The following is a 17,036-nucleotide window of genomic DNA, read 5'->3' as shown; positions in this document are numbered from 1 at the left end:
ATAACGATATCAACATATATGCTAAATCGACCCCTCCCATATGTTTGTTGTAATGTTTGACAACTTGAGGACATTCTACATCTACTTTCTTTTTCTCATCCTTATCGTATCGTTTGATTGTTTCTAAGGGGTACGAGTCTATGTAGGTGCTAATAAGTGTAACCACTTTATTGTCGTTCCACTTTACGACTGCCAACTTATTCTTATTGCAAACCACCTGGGTGCTAGAACCGCGTTTCTTCTTTTTTAATTGTTTGTCAGTTGGCAATAACTCTTGACAGCCTCTGAGACGATTAGTCCTTATTGTTCCTAGACTAAGGATCCCGTATTCTTCCCGCAGAATATATGTTAGTTCAGGCGACATAAAAAAGTTATCAGCATACACAATGGCCGGCTTTTTCTTTATAGTTTGACACAATGCAAGCACTACCATACCTCCTAAACCAATTGTAGCTTCTTTTTCTGAAAAAGTCAGTCCACGAAAGGTATCGTCGCCACCATACAGAATAAAATCGTAGATGATACCCGAAACACCCGCACGGACAAAATTCTTAAACCCCCATTTCTTAGGTTTCATTTTTACGTACTGCTTTCGTTTACCTGCTTTACGACCTTTATAAGGTATCATCATCTCGTCAATGGAATATTTTCCTTCTTCTTCAATTTTCAGAAAATTTTTGCGTATTTTCTCCATTAGGGGGCGAATCTTGAAATAACGGTCTGAATCTTCCAAAGTATTATCAACAAAATGAATATATCGACGTATTTGTTGATACTTTTTGAGAGGCATAAGATCAGCAATGAGAGGGTATCTTGTTTTTCTTGCCCAATAGTCAGTATAAGCTGGCATCTGTACTATACCCATCATGATTTGAATGGCCAGGAAGCTTTTAATCTCATCTTCTGTCAGCTGAATAGATCGACCTAGTTGTTCAACTGCATATAAATTTGTATTATGAACAATGTCAGTAATTAAGTCAGGAGAAAAAAAGAAATAAAAATAATCCAGTACTGTCTCTATTTGTGTTTGATGGAGATTGTATAAGTTTTCTTCAAGAGATACATTGTGACGAAATACTGCTTTTGACCATTGATAATTTAGGGCGAATTTCTGAACCTTTACTTTTTTGGTCACTACAGTCTTTGTTGTCTTTTTACGCTTGGACCTGGTAAGTAGTAACTGCTGTCCGCTGGTGCTAGGCTGGGGAGATGATAGTTCAACAGAAGGAGATGGCAAAGATTGGATGGAGTTCAATGTGGGTATAACATTGTAGTTACTTGTATTCGGCGATGGAAAAACTTCATCAAATGTTGGTGTGAGTGGTAAAGTAATGGGTATATCATGCTGTTCGTTGTTGGAGTCAGTTGAAGTATCAAGCAAATTAAGGGCTTCTAGTGATGATGCTATTGAAGGTGGATCAGAGGTATCTGGTGAAGTCGGTATATAAGCATTTGCTTCCTCATCAGATGTGGAACTATCGTCAGAGCATGCGTTTTGAGCGGGTACCAAAGCCAAGATCTTATGGGCGCGAGTTAGTTGTAAGTTCTGCAGGCGGAAAAAGAAAAAAAAAAGTTCAAAGCAGACAGTTTTTATGAGAAGGTAAAAAAATAAATAAACAAAAACTGCCGATTCGTTGAAAAACAAAAACGTAGCAATGTACAGCGTGGTTACCATAGTTCATTTTTAGTATTTTAGTGCGTTATTGGCAACGTGCAGTGCAGTGTACATACATTTGTTTCAACCAAAATCGGCCATAAAAATTGAGACAGTAACGCATTAAACCACTTTTTGAGTAATACATAGTTTTTAGATCAAATAACACACCCTTTTTTATTAGTTTTTGAGCTAAAAAGTAATTTATAACGCAAAAACTTACCCGGGTCCCGCCAACACTTTGTTGTTTCGAAGCCATTTTGAATTTGACATGTGTTGTTCAGTGTTGCAACAACGAAAATATTTTTCTACTAATTCTAAATTATTTAGTAATATTTTTAATAAAAACAAAACAAAAAAATATTATTATTTAACCAGTAAATTTTTTTTGAAATGTATGTACAGTCTAATGTACCTTACCAAGTTAAGGGTTAAAAAAGGAAGTATGGAGTTGGTTGCCGGTTCTATCTACGACCTGCTGTCTGAGCCGGAGATAGTTTCCAATAGACCGGACGACATTTTCATCGGCATTTCGATCCTGCTCATACTTCTAACATGATATTTCGTTTAGAAATATTTTGGTGAAACACGTGACCTGTCGAAAATTACGCTCTAGAGACGGTGGTGTCATCCTAAGAAGTGTTTTTCTGGGTTCTACATTAAGAAACTAGCTGGACTACCGAAAGCAGGCTACAAAAGGTAACAATTTTGTTGTGTAACTTGGAGGTGAGGCTACGCAAGGGCTTCATGAATAATGGTCAATACTTATATAAACAGGTTGTTGAATTATTATCGGAAGAAGTGAGCACGTCTAGCTTTATTATTTGGACGGTTATGCGAGCTTCCTTTCCTACTCATGCTTATCAGCGAGTTGCGAATCATCTTCTAAAATTTGTTTGTATGCAAATTATAAGTAAATCTAATAATTGAAGTTAGATTATTTTGGCTCAGCTTCCCGCAGAGCGATTATTAATTGAATTAAAAAAAATTAAGCAATTTACAATTTGCTTATAAGTAGAACAATGTTACTCATGTTTTTTGTGGTTTTACAGATCAATTTATCTGAATGTATCGGAATCAATTTATACAATCATTCTGATTTAGATCACATAGCGTCGTGCGTGGTCACCAGGAGTTATAAACACGTCTCTCACAGATGCTGTGCATCGTCACATCCCAAATAATAGTACAAGTTTTACATAACAATAAAACTTGTATTATTGTGGAGAGACGATGCACAGCATCATTTTAAGGCTCCTGGTGAGAATCTGCTATGAGGTAAGAAGCGTAGTGTCGCCTTTTATACGTTCCGGCGCCCTACCACCTGAGACCACGTGACTTCCGGCGATCGCTGATTGGTCGAAGACAGCAACCGGAAGTGAAAATCATTGGATAATCAAAGGGAAGTATACAGCGCCCTCTCACAGATGCTGTGCATCGTCTCTCCACAATAATACAAGTTTTATTGTTATGTAAAACTTGTACTATTTGTATTTTTGATTTTCATATATGTATAATTATATTAATACTATATATAAATATTATATTAATACTATATATAAAATAAACAAGATCTAATAAAATGGCAAGCTTAAATTAATAGTTAATTCAATAACATTAAATCCCTCGAAATATCCTCGTCATTTTTATAAATAATGGGACGTCTAGAACGGCCAGTTGTACATGCAGTTGTTTGATTAGTAGACGTTGATTGTTTATTTCCTGTAGACAATATATTCTTCAAATCATAATTGCTGAGTAGAACGTAAAATAACTTCAGTTTTTTTCTGTTGACCTTCTTTCTGGTTTTCTATGAAATGTTCATTGTTCATAACAACTGATTCAATGTCCCCAATACCACTTAGATCATCTTCAAAAAATAGCGGCAGAGTAGCTATATCGAAAGAACTTGTACTAACGTTGTACAAACTTGCAATTACATCTTCAAGTGATTTTCATTTTTTGGCACATCATTCTCTTTATAATTAATGGAATGTTAAAGTAATTTATAAGAAAATATAACTCCAGAACACAATATTATTTAATTTACTTAGTAAACAGACAGCAATACAAATTACAGTATATGAATAAAAATTATTGACAGACAAGTCATTGTTTTTGACATTTATAAAGATAGATGGCGTTATTCAGTGTTGCAATTAGTTAATTTCAACATCCTCTTCTTAATTGCAAACCCATAGCTGTAGAAAAAAACTTCAGTCTTCTTTTGAGAAATTGGTTTTGTAAGTATGTCGGCAACCATTTCCTGAGTGCCAATATATTTGAGATCAATTTCCTGATTAGCGACTCTTTCGCGAAGAAAATGATATCGTATATCAATATGTTTGCTTCGTGCATAGTAGGAATCATTGCCTGTAAATTTAATTGCACTTTGATTATCACAGTAAATTATGGTAGGTGCAACTGAAATATTATACTGCAATTCTGACTCCAAATGTCGTAGCCACAAAGCCTCTTGTGTGGCAGTAGCTAATGCCATGTACTCTGCCTCCATGGTTGATAATGCGACTGTGTTCTGACGTTTAGAACACCATGAAACTGAAGCACCCTGAAACAGAAATGTGTAGCCAGTGCATGATCGCCGGCTGTTAGTATCTGAAGCCCAATCTGAATCACTGTAGCCAAACACTCTTTCCTCTTCTTTGTTTTGACTAAATATCAATTTACAATCCTTTGTGCCCTTTATATACCGCAGTACTCTTTTTACTGCTAGCCAGTGTTGCATTTCTGGTTTGTTATTGAAGCTGCTCAATTTGTTTACTATAAAACATATATCTGGTCTTGTACCCTGTGATAGGTAAAGTAAACTCCCAATTGCTTCTTGATAAGGGACATTTTTAACAATATTATCTTGCTCTCCTGTGCTAATCAATTTAGAGCTAAGATCACATGGTGAATGAACTGCATTGCAATCTGTAAATTTTACAAATGCGTTGAAAGGTTTGACCAGGTTAAGAATATATTATTGGGCTAAGTACATAGTATTTTATAGAGCATTCTATTAAATACTCTAGTGTTATTAATGTTGTACTAATGGCATCAATTACAAGGTAAAAAATTAACTCGGGTAACTATTTCATCATCATCATCATCATCAGCCTGTCCTCGTCCACTGCTGGACGTGGGCCTCTCCAATGGCGCGCCGCTGGGCTCGATCTTCTGCTCTCTGCATCCGGCCGTTGCCGCCACTTTGCGGACATCGTCACCCCATCCAGCGGGAAGACGTCTTTAATTACGCTTGCCAAGGCGTGGTGTCCACTCTAGAACGCGTCTCTATTTACTATAAATTTATTATAGTTGTTAACCCTTTACTTGGCAAGAACTAAAAATATGAAAAAAAAGGAAATTATTGATAAATTTTGTTTAATTTATGAATGGACAACTTGAGAAAAATAAAAATAAAAATCTAGGTATCCTAGGTTTCGAGAAAACTTAAGTACATCACAATGTACACTGCCAATTTTACAGAAATATTATAAATAAATTGTTTGTACATTTTGGTGTACACTACCAAGGACATTGTTTTTATTACATTATTCAGGTTATTATAAATTTATTTCAAAAAAAGGAGGAAATATTTAAATTATTCTTTATTATTTTAGGTGAAAATTACGAAAGCAATTACGTTTTATTTTTCCCACAACAAAACACAAATGTACGTTACATTTTATACAGTAGACAGATGTTCTTCCACTCTTACAATATTTGCAACGCATTGTTTCATTACCTGCTTCTGGAAGATGACCTGTGTTATCAAATCTGACGCTATCAGTTGGTCGGACTGAGACTGGTTTATGGATTTTCAGATTCTCGCCTATATCGTCTGTAACGTTTTGGTTTGTTCCTATTCTATTAGACTTAGACAACCCATCAAACAATTCAAATCTGAAATCTTTCAATGAAGTCTTCTTCCCATCTCTTCTATGTAGGAGCCAAGCGTTATTTATACACATATCAACAAGTTGTGAAAATATTCCCAAGTACCAACGGTGACTTTTGAAGGGAGTTCTATATAACGATATCAACATATATGCTAAATCGACCCCTCCCATATGTTTGTTGTAATGTTTGACCACTTGAGGACATTCTACATCTACTTTCTTTTTCTCATCCTTATCGTATCGTTTGATTGTTTCTAAGGGGTACGAGTCTATGTAGGTGCTAATAAGTGTAACCACTTTATTGTCGTTCCACTTTACGACTGCCAACTTATTCTTATTGCAAACCACCTGGGCGCTAGAACCGCGTTTCTTCTTTTTTAATTGTTTGTCAGTTGGCAATAACTCTTGACAGCCTCTGAGACGATTAGTCCTTATTGTTCCTAGACTAAGGATCCCGTATTCTTCCCGCAGAATATATGTTAGTTCAGGCGACATAAAAAAGTTATCAGCATACACAATGGCCGGCTTTTTCTTTATAGTTTGACACAATGCAAGCACTACCATACCTCCTAAACCAATTGTAGCTTCTTTCTCTGAAAAAGTCAGTCCACGAAAGGTATCGTCGCCACCATACAGAATAAAATCGTAGATGATACCCGAAACACCCGCACGGACAAAATTCTTAAACCCCCATTTCTTAGGTTTCATTTTTACGTACTGCTTTCGTTTACCTGCTTTACGACCTTTATAAGGTATCATCATCTCGTCAATGGAATATTTTCCTTCTTCTTCAATTTTCAGAAAATTTTTGCGTATTTTCTCCATTAGGGGGCGAATCTTGAAATAACGGTCTGAATCTTCCAAAGTATTATCAACAAAATGAATATATCGACGTATTTGTTGATACTTTTTGAGAGGCATAAGATCAGCAATGAGAGGGTATCTTGTTTTTCTTGCCCAATAGTCAGTATAAGCTGGCATCTGTACTATACCCATCATGATTTGAATGGCCAGGAAGCTTTTAATCTCATCTTCTGTCAGCTGAATAGATCGACCTAGTTGTTCAACTGCATATAAATTTGTATTATGAACAATGTCAGTAATTAAGTCAGGAGAAAAAAAGAAATAAAAATAATCCAGTACTGTCTCTATTTGTGTTTGATGGAGATTGTATAAGTTTTCTTCAAGAGATACATTGTGACGAAATACTGCTTTTGACCATTGATAATTTAGGGCGAATTTCTGAACCTTTACTTTTTTGGTCACTACAGTCTTTGTTGTCTTTTTACGCTTGGACCTGGTAAGTAGTAACTGCTGTCCGCTGGTGCTAGGCTGGGGAGATGATAGTTCAACAGAAGGAGATGGCAAAGATTGGATGGAGTTCAATGTGGGTATAACATTGTAGTTACTTGTATTCGGCGATGGAAAAACTTCATCAAATGTTGGTGTGAGTGGTAAAGTAATGGGTATATCATGCTGTTCGTTGTTGGAGTCAGTTGAAGTATCAAGCAAATTAAGGGCTTCTAGTGATGATGCTATTGAAGGTGGATCAGAGGTATCTGGTGAAGTCGGTATATAAGCATTTGCTTCCTCATCAGATGTGGAACTATCGTCAGAGCACGCGTTTTGAGCGGGTACCAAAGCCAAGATCTTATGGGCGCGAGTTAGTTGTAAGTTCTGCAGGCGGAAAAAGAAAAAAAAAAGTTCAAAGCAGACAGTTTTTATGAGAAGGTAAAAAAATAAATAAACAAAAACTGCCGATTCGTTGAAAAACAAAAACTTAGCAATGTACAGCGTGGTTACCATAGTTCATTTTTAGTATTTTAGTGCGTTATTGGCAACGTGCAGTGCAGTGTACATACATTTGTTTCAACCAAAATCGGCCATAAAAATTGAGACAGTAACGCATAAAACCACTTTTTGAGTAATACATAGTTTTTAGATCAAATAACACACCCTTTTTTATTAGTTTTTGAGCTAAAAAGTAATTTATAACGCAAAAACTTACCCGGGTCCCGCCAACACTTTGTTGTTTCGAAGCCATTTTGAATTTGACATGTGTTGTTCAGTGTTGCAACAACGAAAATATTTTTCTACTAATTCTAAATTATTTAGTAATATTTTTAATAAAAACAAAACAAAAATATTATTATTTAACCAGTAAATTTTTTTTGAAATGTATGTACAGTCTAATGTACCTTACCAAGTTAAGGGTTAAAAAAGGAAGTATGGAGTTGGTTGCCGGTTCTATCTACGACCTGCTGTCTGAGCCGGAGATAGTTTCCAATAGACCGGACGACATTTTCATCGGCATTTCGATCCTGCTCATACTTCTAACATGATATTTCGTTTAGAAATATTTTGGTGAAACACGTGACCTGTCGAAAATTACGCTCTAGAGACGGTGGTGTCATCCTAAGAAGTGTTTTTCTGGGTTCTACATTAAGAAACTAGCTGGACTACCGAAAGCAGGCTACAAAAGGTAACAATTTTGTTGTGTAACTTGGAGGTGAGGCTACGCAAGGGCTTCATGAATAATGGTCAATACTTATATAAACAGGTTGTTGAATTATTATCGGAAGAAGTGAGCACGTCTAGCTTTATTATTTGGACGGTTATGCGAGCTTCCTTTCCTACTCATGCTTATCAGCGAGTTGCGAATCATCTTCTAAAATTTGTTTGTATGCAAATTATAAGTAAATCTAATAATTGAAGTTAGATTATTTTGGCTCAGCTTCCCGCAGAGCGATTATTAATTGAATTAAAAAAAATTAAGCAATTTACAATTTGCTTATAAGTAGAACAATGTTACTCATGTTTTTTGTGGTTTTACAGATCAATTTATCTGAATGTATCGGAATCAATTTATACAATCATTCTGATTTAGATCACATAGCGTCGTGCGTGGTCACCAGGAGTTATAAACACGTCTCTCACAGATGCTGTGCATCGTCACATCCCAAATAATAGTACAAGTTTTACATAACAATAAAACTTGTATTATTGTGGAGAGACGATGCACAGCATCATTTTAAGGCTCCTGGTGAGAATCTGCTATGAGGTAAGAAGCGTAGTGTCGCCTTTTATACGTTCCGGCGCCCTACCACCTGAGACCACGTGACTTCCGGCGATCGCTGATTGGTCGAAGACAGCAACCGGAAGTGAAAATCATTGGATAATCAAAGGGAAGTATACAGCGCCCTCTCACAGATGCTGTGCATCGTCTCTCCACAATAATACAAGTTTTATTGTTATGTAAAACTTGTACTATTTGTATTTTTGATTTTCATATATGTATAATTATATTAATACTATATATAAATATTATATTAATACTATATATAAAATAAACAAGATCTAATAAAATGGCAAGCTTAAATTAATAGTTAATTCAATAACATTAAATCCCTCGAAATATCCTCGTCATTTTTATAAATAATGGGACGTCTAGAACGGCCAGTTGTACATGCAGTTGTTTGATTAGTAGACGTTGATTGTTTATTTCCTGTAGACAATATATTCTTCAAATCATAATTGCTGAGTAGAACGTAAAATAACTTCAGTTTTTTTCTGTTGACCTTCTTTCTGGTTTTCTATGAAATGTTCATTGATCATAACAACTGATTCAATGTCCCCAATACCACTTAGATCATCTTCAAAAAATAGCGGCAGAGTAGCTATATCGAAAGAACTTGTACTAACGTTGTACAAACTTGCAATTACATCTTCAAGTGATTTTCATTTTTTGGCACATCATTCTCTTTATAATTAATGGAATGTTAAAGTAATTTATAAGAAAATATAACTCCAGAACACAATATTATTTAATTTACTTAGTAAACAGACAGCAATACAAATTACAGTATATGAATAAAAATTATTGACAGACAAGTCATTGTTTTTGACATTTATAAAGATAGATGGCGTTATTCAGTGTTGCAATTAGTTAATTTCAACATCCTCTTCTTAATTGCAAACCCATAGCTGTAGAAAAAAACTTCAGTCTTCTTTTGAGAAATTGGTTTTGTAAGTATGTCGGCAACCATTTCCTGAGTGCCAATATATTTGAGATCAATTTCCTGATTAGCGACTCTTTCGCGAAGAAAATGATATCGTATATCAATATGTTTGCTTCGTGCATAGTAGGAATCATTGCCTGTAAATTTAATTGCACTTTGATTATCACAGTAAATTATGGTAGGTGCAACTGAAATATTATACTGCAATTCTGACTCCAAATGTCGTAGCCACAAAGCCTCTTGTGTGGCAGTAGCTAATGCCATGTACTCTGCCTCCATGGTTGATAATGCGACTGTGTTCTGACGTTTAGAACACCATGAAACTGAAGCACCCTGAAACAGAAATGTGTAGCCAGTGCATGATCGCCGGCTGTTAGTATCTGAAGCCCAATCTGAATCACTGTAGCCAAACACTCTTTCCTCTTCTTTGTTTTGACTAAATATCAATTTACAATCCTTTGTGCCCTTTATATACCGCAGTACTCTTTTTACTGCTAGCCAGTGTTGCATTTCTGGTTTGTTATTGAAGCTGCTCAATTTGTTTACTATAAAACATATATCTGGTCTTGTACCCTGTGATAGGTAAAGTAAACTCCCAATTGCTTCTTGATAAGGGACATTTTTAACAATATTATCTTGCTCTCCTGTGCTAATCAATTTAGAGCTAAGATCACATGGTGAATGAACTGCATTGCAATCTGTAAATTTTACAAATGCGTTGAAAGGTTTGACCAGGTTAAGAATATATTATTGGGCTAAGTACATAGTATTTTATAGAGCATTCTATTAAATACTCTAGTGTTATTAATGTTGTACTAATGGCATCAATTACAAGGTAAAAAATTAACTCGGGTAACTATTTCATCATCATCATCATCATCAGCCTGTCCTCGTCCACTGCTGGACGTGGGCCTCTCCAATGGCGCGCCGCTGGGCTCGATCTTCTGCTCTCTGCATCCGGCCGTTGCCGCCACTTTGCGGACATCGTCACCCCATCCAGCGGGAAGACGTCTTTAATTACGCTTGCCAAGGCGTGGTGTCCACTCTAGAACGCGTCTCTATTTACTATAAATTTATTATAGTTGTTAACCCTTTACTTGGCAAGAACTAAAAATATGAAAAAAAAGGAAATTATTGATAAATTTTGTTTAATTTATGAATGGACAACTTGAGAAAAATAAAAATAAAAATCTAGGTATCCTAGGTTTCGAGAAAACTTAAGTACATCACAATGTACACTGCCAATTTTACAGAAATATTATAAATAAATTGTTTGTACATTTTGGTGTACACTACCAAGGACATTGTTTTTATTACATTATTCAGGTTATTATAAATTTATTTCAAAAAAAGGAGGAAATATTTAAATTATTCTTTATTATTTTAGGTGAAAATTACGAAAGCAATTACGTTTTATTTTTCCCACAACAAAACACAAATGTACGTTACATTTTATACAGTAGACAGATGTTCTTCCACTCTTACAATATTTGCAACGCATTGTTTCATTACCTGCTTCTGGAAGATGACCTGTGTTATCAAATCTGACGCTATCAGTTGGTCGGACTGAGACTGGTTTATGGATTTTCAGATTCTCGCCTATATCGTCTGTAACGTTTTGGTTTGTTCCTATTCTATTAGACTTAGACAACCCATCAAACAATTCAAATCTGAAATCTTTCAATGAAGTCTTCTTCCCATCTCTTCTATGTAGGAGCCAAGCGTTATTTATACACATATCAACAAGTTGTGAAAATATTCCCAAGTACCAACGGTGACTTTTGAAGGGAGTTCTATATAACGATATCAACATATATGCTAAATCGACCCCTCCCATATGTTTGTTGTAATGTTTGACAACTTGAGGACATTCTACATCTACTTTCTTTTTCTCATCCTTATCGTATCGTTTGATTGTTTCTAAGGGGTACGAGTCTATGTAGGTGCTAATAAGTGTAACCACTTTATTGTCGTTCCACTTTACGACTGCCAACTTATTCTTATTGCAAACCACCTGGGTGCTAGAACCGCGTTTCTTCTTTTTTAATTGTTTGTCAGTTGGCAATAACTCTTGACAGCCTCTGAGACGATTAGTCCTTATTGTTCCTAGACTAAGGATCCCGTATTCTTCCCGCAGAATATATGTTAGTTCAGGCGACATAAAAAAGTTATCAGCATACACAATGGCCGGCTTTTTCTTTATAGTTTGACACAATGCAAGCACTACCATACCTCCTAAACCAATTGTAGCTTCTTTTTCTGAAAAAGTCAGTCCACGAAAGGTATCGTCGCCACCATACAGAATAAAATCGTAGATGATACCCGAAACACCCGCACGGACAAAATTCTTAAACCCCCATTTCTTAGGTTTCATTTTTACGTACTGCTTTCGTTTACCTGCTTTACGACCTTTATAAGGTATCATCATCTCGTCAATGGAATATTTTCCTTCTTCTTCAATTTTCAGAAAATTTTTGCGTATTTTCTCCATTAGGGGGCGAATCTTGAAATAACGGTCTGAATCTTCCAAAGTATTATCAACAAAATGAATATATCGACGTATTTGTTGATACTTTTTGAGAGGCATAAGATCAGCAATGAGAGGGTATCTTGTTTTTCTTGCCCAATAGTCAGTATAAGCTGGCATCTGTACTATACCCATCATGATTTGAATGGCCAGGAAGCTTTTAATCTCATCTTCTGTCAGCTGAATAGATCGACCTAGTTGTTCAACTGCATATAAATTTGTATTATGAACAATGTCAGTAATTAAGTCAGGAGAAAAAAAGAAATAAAAATAATCCAGTACTGTCTCTATTTGTGTTTGATGGAGATTGTATAAGTTTTCTTCAAGAGATACATTGTGACGAAATACTGCTTTTGACCATTGATAATTTAGGGCGAATTTCTGAACCTTTACTTTTTTGGTCACTACAGTCTTTGTTGTCTTTTTACGCTTGGACCTGGTAAGTAGTAACTGCTGTCCGCTGGTGCTAGGCTGGGGAGATGATAGTTCAACAGAAGGAGATGGCAAAGATTGGATGGAGTTCAATGTGGGTATAACATTGTAGTTACTTGTATTCGGCGATGGAAAAACTTCATCAAATGTTGGTGTGAGTGGTAAAGTAATGGGTATATCATGCTGTTCGTTGTTGGAGTCAGTTGAAGTATCAAGCAAATTAAGGGCTTCTAGTGATGATGCTATTGAAGGTGGATCAGAGGTATCTGGTGAAGTCGGTATATAAGCATTTGCTTCCTCATCAGATGTGGAACTATCGTCAGAGCATGCGTTTTGAGCGGGTACCAAAGCCAAGATCTTATGGGCGCGAGTTAGTTGTAAGTTCTGCAGGCGGAAAAAGAAAAAAAAAAGTTCAAAGCAGACAGTTTTTATGAGAAGGTAAAAAAATAAATAAACAAAAACTGCCGATTCGTTGAAAAACAAAAACGTAGCAATGTACAGCGTGGTTACCATAGTTCATTTTTAGTATTTTAGTGCGTTATTGGCAACGTGCAGTGCAGTGTACATACATTTGTTTCAACCAAAATCGGCCATAAAAATTGAGACAGTAACGCATTAAACCACTTTTTGAGTAATACATAGTTTTTAGATCAAATAACACACCCTTTTTTATTAGTTTTTGAGCTAAAAAGTAATTTATAACGCAAAAACTTACCCGGGTCCCGCCAACACTTTGTTGTTTCGAAGCCATTTTGAATTTGACATGTGTTGTTCAGTGTTGCAACAACGAAAATATTTTTCTACTAATTCTAAATTATTTAGTAATATTTTTAATAAAAACAAAACAAAAAAATATTATTATTTAACCAGTAAATTTTTTTTGAAATGTATGTACAGTCTAATGTACCTTACCAAGTTAAGGGTTAAAAAAGGAAGTATGGAGTTGGTTGCCGGTTCTATCTACGACCTGCTGTCTGAGCCGGAGATAGTTTCCAATAGACCGGACGACATTTTCATCGGCATTTCGATCCTGCTCATACTTCTAACATGATATTTCGTTTAGAAATATTTTGGTGAAACACGTGACCTGTCGAAAATTACGCTCTAGAGACGGTGGTGTCATCCTAAGAAGTGTTTTTCTGGGTTCTACATTAAGAAACTAGCTGGACTACCGAAAGCAGGCTACAAAAGGTAACAATTTTGTTGTGTAACTTGGAGGTGAGGCTACGCAAGGGCTTCATGAATAATGGTCAATACTTATATAAACAGGTTGTTGAATTATTATCGGAAGAAGTGAGCACGTCTAGCTTTATTATTTGGACGGTTATGCGAGCTTCCTTTCCTACTCATGCTTATCAGCGAGTTGCGAATCATCTTCTAAAATTTGTTTGTATGCAAATTATAAGTAAATCTAATAATTGAAGTTAGATTATTTTGGCTCAGCTTCCCGCAGAGCGATTATTAATTGAATTAAAAAAAATTAAGCAATTTACAATTTGCTTATAAGTAGAACAATGTTACTCATGTTTTTTGTGGTTTTACAGATCAATTTATCTGAATGTATCGGAATCAATTTATACAATCATTCTGATTTAGATCACATAGCGTCGTGCGTGGTCACCAGGAGTTATAAACACGTCTCTCACAGATGCTGTGCATCGTCACATCCCAAATAATAGTACAAGTTTTACATAACAATAAAACTTGTATTATTGTGGAGAGACGATGCACAGCATCATTTTAAGGCTCCTGGTGAGAATCTGCTATGAGGTAAGAAGCGTAGTGTCGCCTTTTATACGTTCCGGCGCCCTACCACCTGAGACCACGTGACTTCCGGCGATCGCTGATTGGTCGAAGACAGCAACCGGAAGTGAAAATCATTGGATAATCAAAGGGAAGTATACAGCGCCCTCTCACAGATGCTGTGCATCGTCTCTCCACAATAATACAAGTTTTATTGTTATGTAAAACTTGTACTATTTGTATTTTTGATTTTCATATATGTATAATTATATTAATACTATATATAAATATTATATTAATACTATATATAAAATAAACAAGATCTAATAAAATGGCAAGCTTAAATTAATAGTTAATTCAATAACATTAAATCCCTCGAAATATCCTCGTCATTTTTATAAATAATGGGACGTCTAGAACGGCCAGTTGTACATGCAGTTGTTTGATTAGTAGACGTTGATTGTTTATTTCCTGTAGACAATATATTCTTCAAATCATAATTGCTGAGTAGAACGTAAAATAACTTCAGTTTTTTTCTGTTGACCTTCTTTCTGGTTTTCTATGAAATGTTCATTGATCATAACAACTGATTCAATGTCCCCAATACCACTTAGATCATCTTCAAAAAATAGCGGCAGAGTAGCTATATCGAAAGAACTTGTACTAACGTTGTACAAACTTGCAATTACATCTTCAAGTGATTTTCATTTTTTGGCACATCATTCTCTTTATAATTAATGGAATGTTAAAGTAATTTATAAGAAAATATAACTCCAGAACACAATATTATTTAATTTACTTAGTAAACAGACAGCAATACAAATTACAGTATATGAATAAAAATTATTGACAGACAAGTCATTGTTTTTGACATTTATAAAGATAGATGGCGTTATTCAGTGTTGCAATTAGTTAATTTCAACATCCTCTTCTTAATTGCAAACCCATAGCTGTAGAAAAAAACTTCAGTCTTCTTTTGAGAAATTGGTTTTGTAAGTATGTCGGCAACCATTTCCTGAGTGCCAATATATTTGAGATCAATTTCCTGATTAGCGACTCTTTCGCGAAGAAAATGATATCGTATATCAATATGTTTGCTTCGTGCATAGTAGGAATCATTGCCTGTAAATTTAATTGCACTTTGATTATCACAGTAAATTATGGTAGGTGCAACTGAAATATTATACTGCAATTCTGACTCCAAATGTCGTAGCCACAAAGCCTCTTGTGTGGCAGTAGCTAATGCCATGTACTCTGCCTCCATGGTTGATAATGCGACTGTGTTCTGACGTTTAGAACACCATGAAACTGAAGCACCCTGAAACAGAAATGTGTAGCCAGTGCATGATCGCCGGCTGTTAGTATCTGAAGCCCAATCTGAATCACTGTAGCCAAACACTCTTTCCTCTTCTTTGTTTTGACTAAATATCAATTTACAATCCTTTGTGCCCTTTATATACCGCAGTACTCTTTTTACTGCTAGCCAGTGTTGCATTTCTGGTTTGTTATTGAAGCTGCTCAATTTGTTTACTATAAAACATATATCTGGTCTTGTACCCTGTGATAGGTAAAGTAAACTCCCAATTGCTTCTTGATAAGGGACATTTTTAACAATATTATCTTGCTCTCCTGTGCTAATCAATTTAGAGCTAAGATCACATGGTGAATGAACTGCATTGCAATCTGTAAATTTTACAAATGCGTTGAAAGGTTTGACCAGGTTAAGAATATATTATTGGGCTAAGTACATAGTATTTTATAGAGCATTCTATTAAATACTCTAGTGTTATTAATGTTGTACTAATGGCATCAATTACAAGGTAAAAAATTAACTCGGGTAACTATTTCATCATCATCATCATCATCAGCCTGTCCTCGTCCACTGCTGGACGTGGGCCTCTCCAATGGCGCGCCGCTGGGCTCGATCTTCTGCTCTCTGCATCCGGCCGTTGCCGCCACTTTGCGGACATCGTCACCCCATCCAGCGGGAAGACGTCTTTAATTACGCTTGCCAAGGCGTGGTGTCCACTCTAGAACGCGTCTCTATTTACTATAAATTTATTATAGTTGTTAACCCTTTACTTGGCAAGAACTAAAAATATGAAAAAAAAGGAAATTATTGATAAATTTTGTTTAATTTATGAATGGACAACTTGAGAAAAATAAAAATAAAAATCTAGGTATCCTAGGTTTCGAGAAAACTTAAGTACATCACAATGTACACTGCCAATTTTACAGAAATATTATAAATAAATTGTTTGTACATTTTGGTGTACACTACCAAGGACATTGTTTTTATTACATTATTCAGGTTATTATAAATTTATTTCAAAAAAAGGAGGAAATATTTAAATTATTCTTTATTATTTTAGGTGAAAATTACGAAAGCAATTACGTTTTATTTTTCCCACAACAAAACACAAATGTACGTTACATTTTATACAGTAGACAGATGTTCTTCCACTCTTACAATATTTGCAACGCATTGTTTCATTACCTGCTTCTGGAAGATGACCTGTGTTATCAAATCTGACGCTATCAGTTGGTCGGACTGAGACTGGTTTATGGATTTTCAGATTCTCGCCTATATCGTCTGTAACGTTTTGGTTTGTTCCTATTCTATTAGACTTAGACAACCCATCAAACAATTCAAATCTGAAATCTTTCAATGAAGTCTTCTTCCCATCTCTTCTATGTAGGAGCCAAGCGTTATTTATACACATATCAACAAGTTGTGAAAATATTCCCAAGTACCAACG

At 35.4% G+C, this 17,036-nt stretch overlaps 1 protein-coding gene across 1 annotated transcript in view; it reads left to right on the top strand.

Moving 5' to 3' along the window:
- The window catches only part of LOC146526504 (uncharacterized), a 45,271-nt gene that overhangs the window by 12,437 nt on the left and 15,798 nt on the right, over positions 1-17,036 (top strand). Inside the window, exon 1 of the mRNA XM_085207038.1 lies at positions 1-17,036. This exon is cut by the window's left edge and continues 12,437 nt beyond it. The gene's annotated coding sequence lies outside the window, so the exon portion shown is untranslated.

Source organism: Heliconius melpomene, unplaced genomic scaffold (assembly GCF_056956725.1).
Source record: "Heliconius melpomene rosina isolate 202511_hmr_F unplaced genomic scaffold, ASM5695672v1 ptg000031l, whole genome shotgun sequence".
Taxonomy (NCBI): Eukaryota; Metazoa; Arthropoda; class Insecta; order Lepidoptera; family Nymphalidae; genus Heliconius; species Heliconius melpomene.
This window is presented reverse-complemented; position numbering and strand designations above follow the sequence as displayed.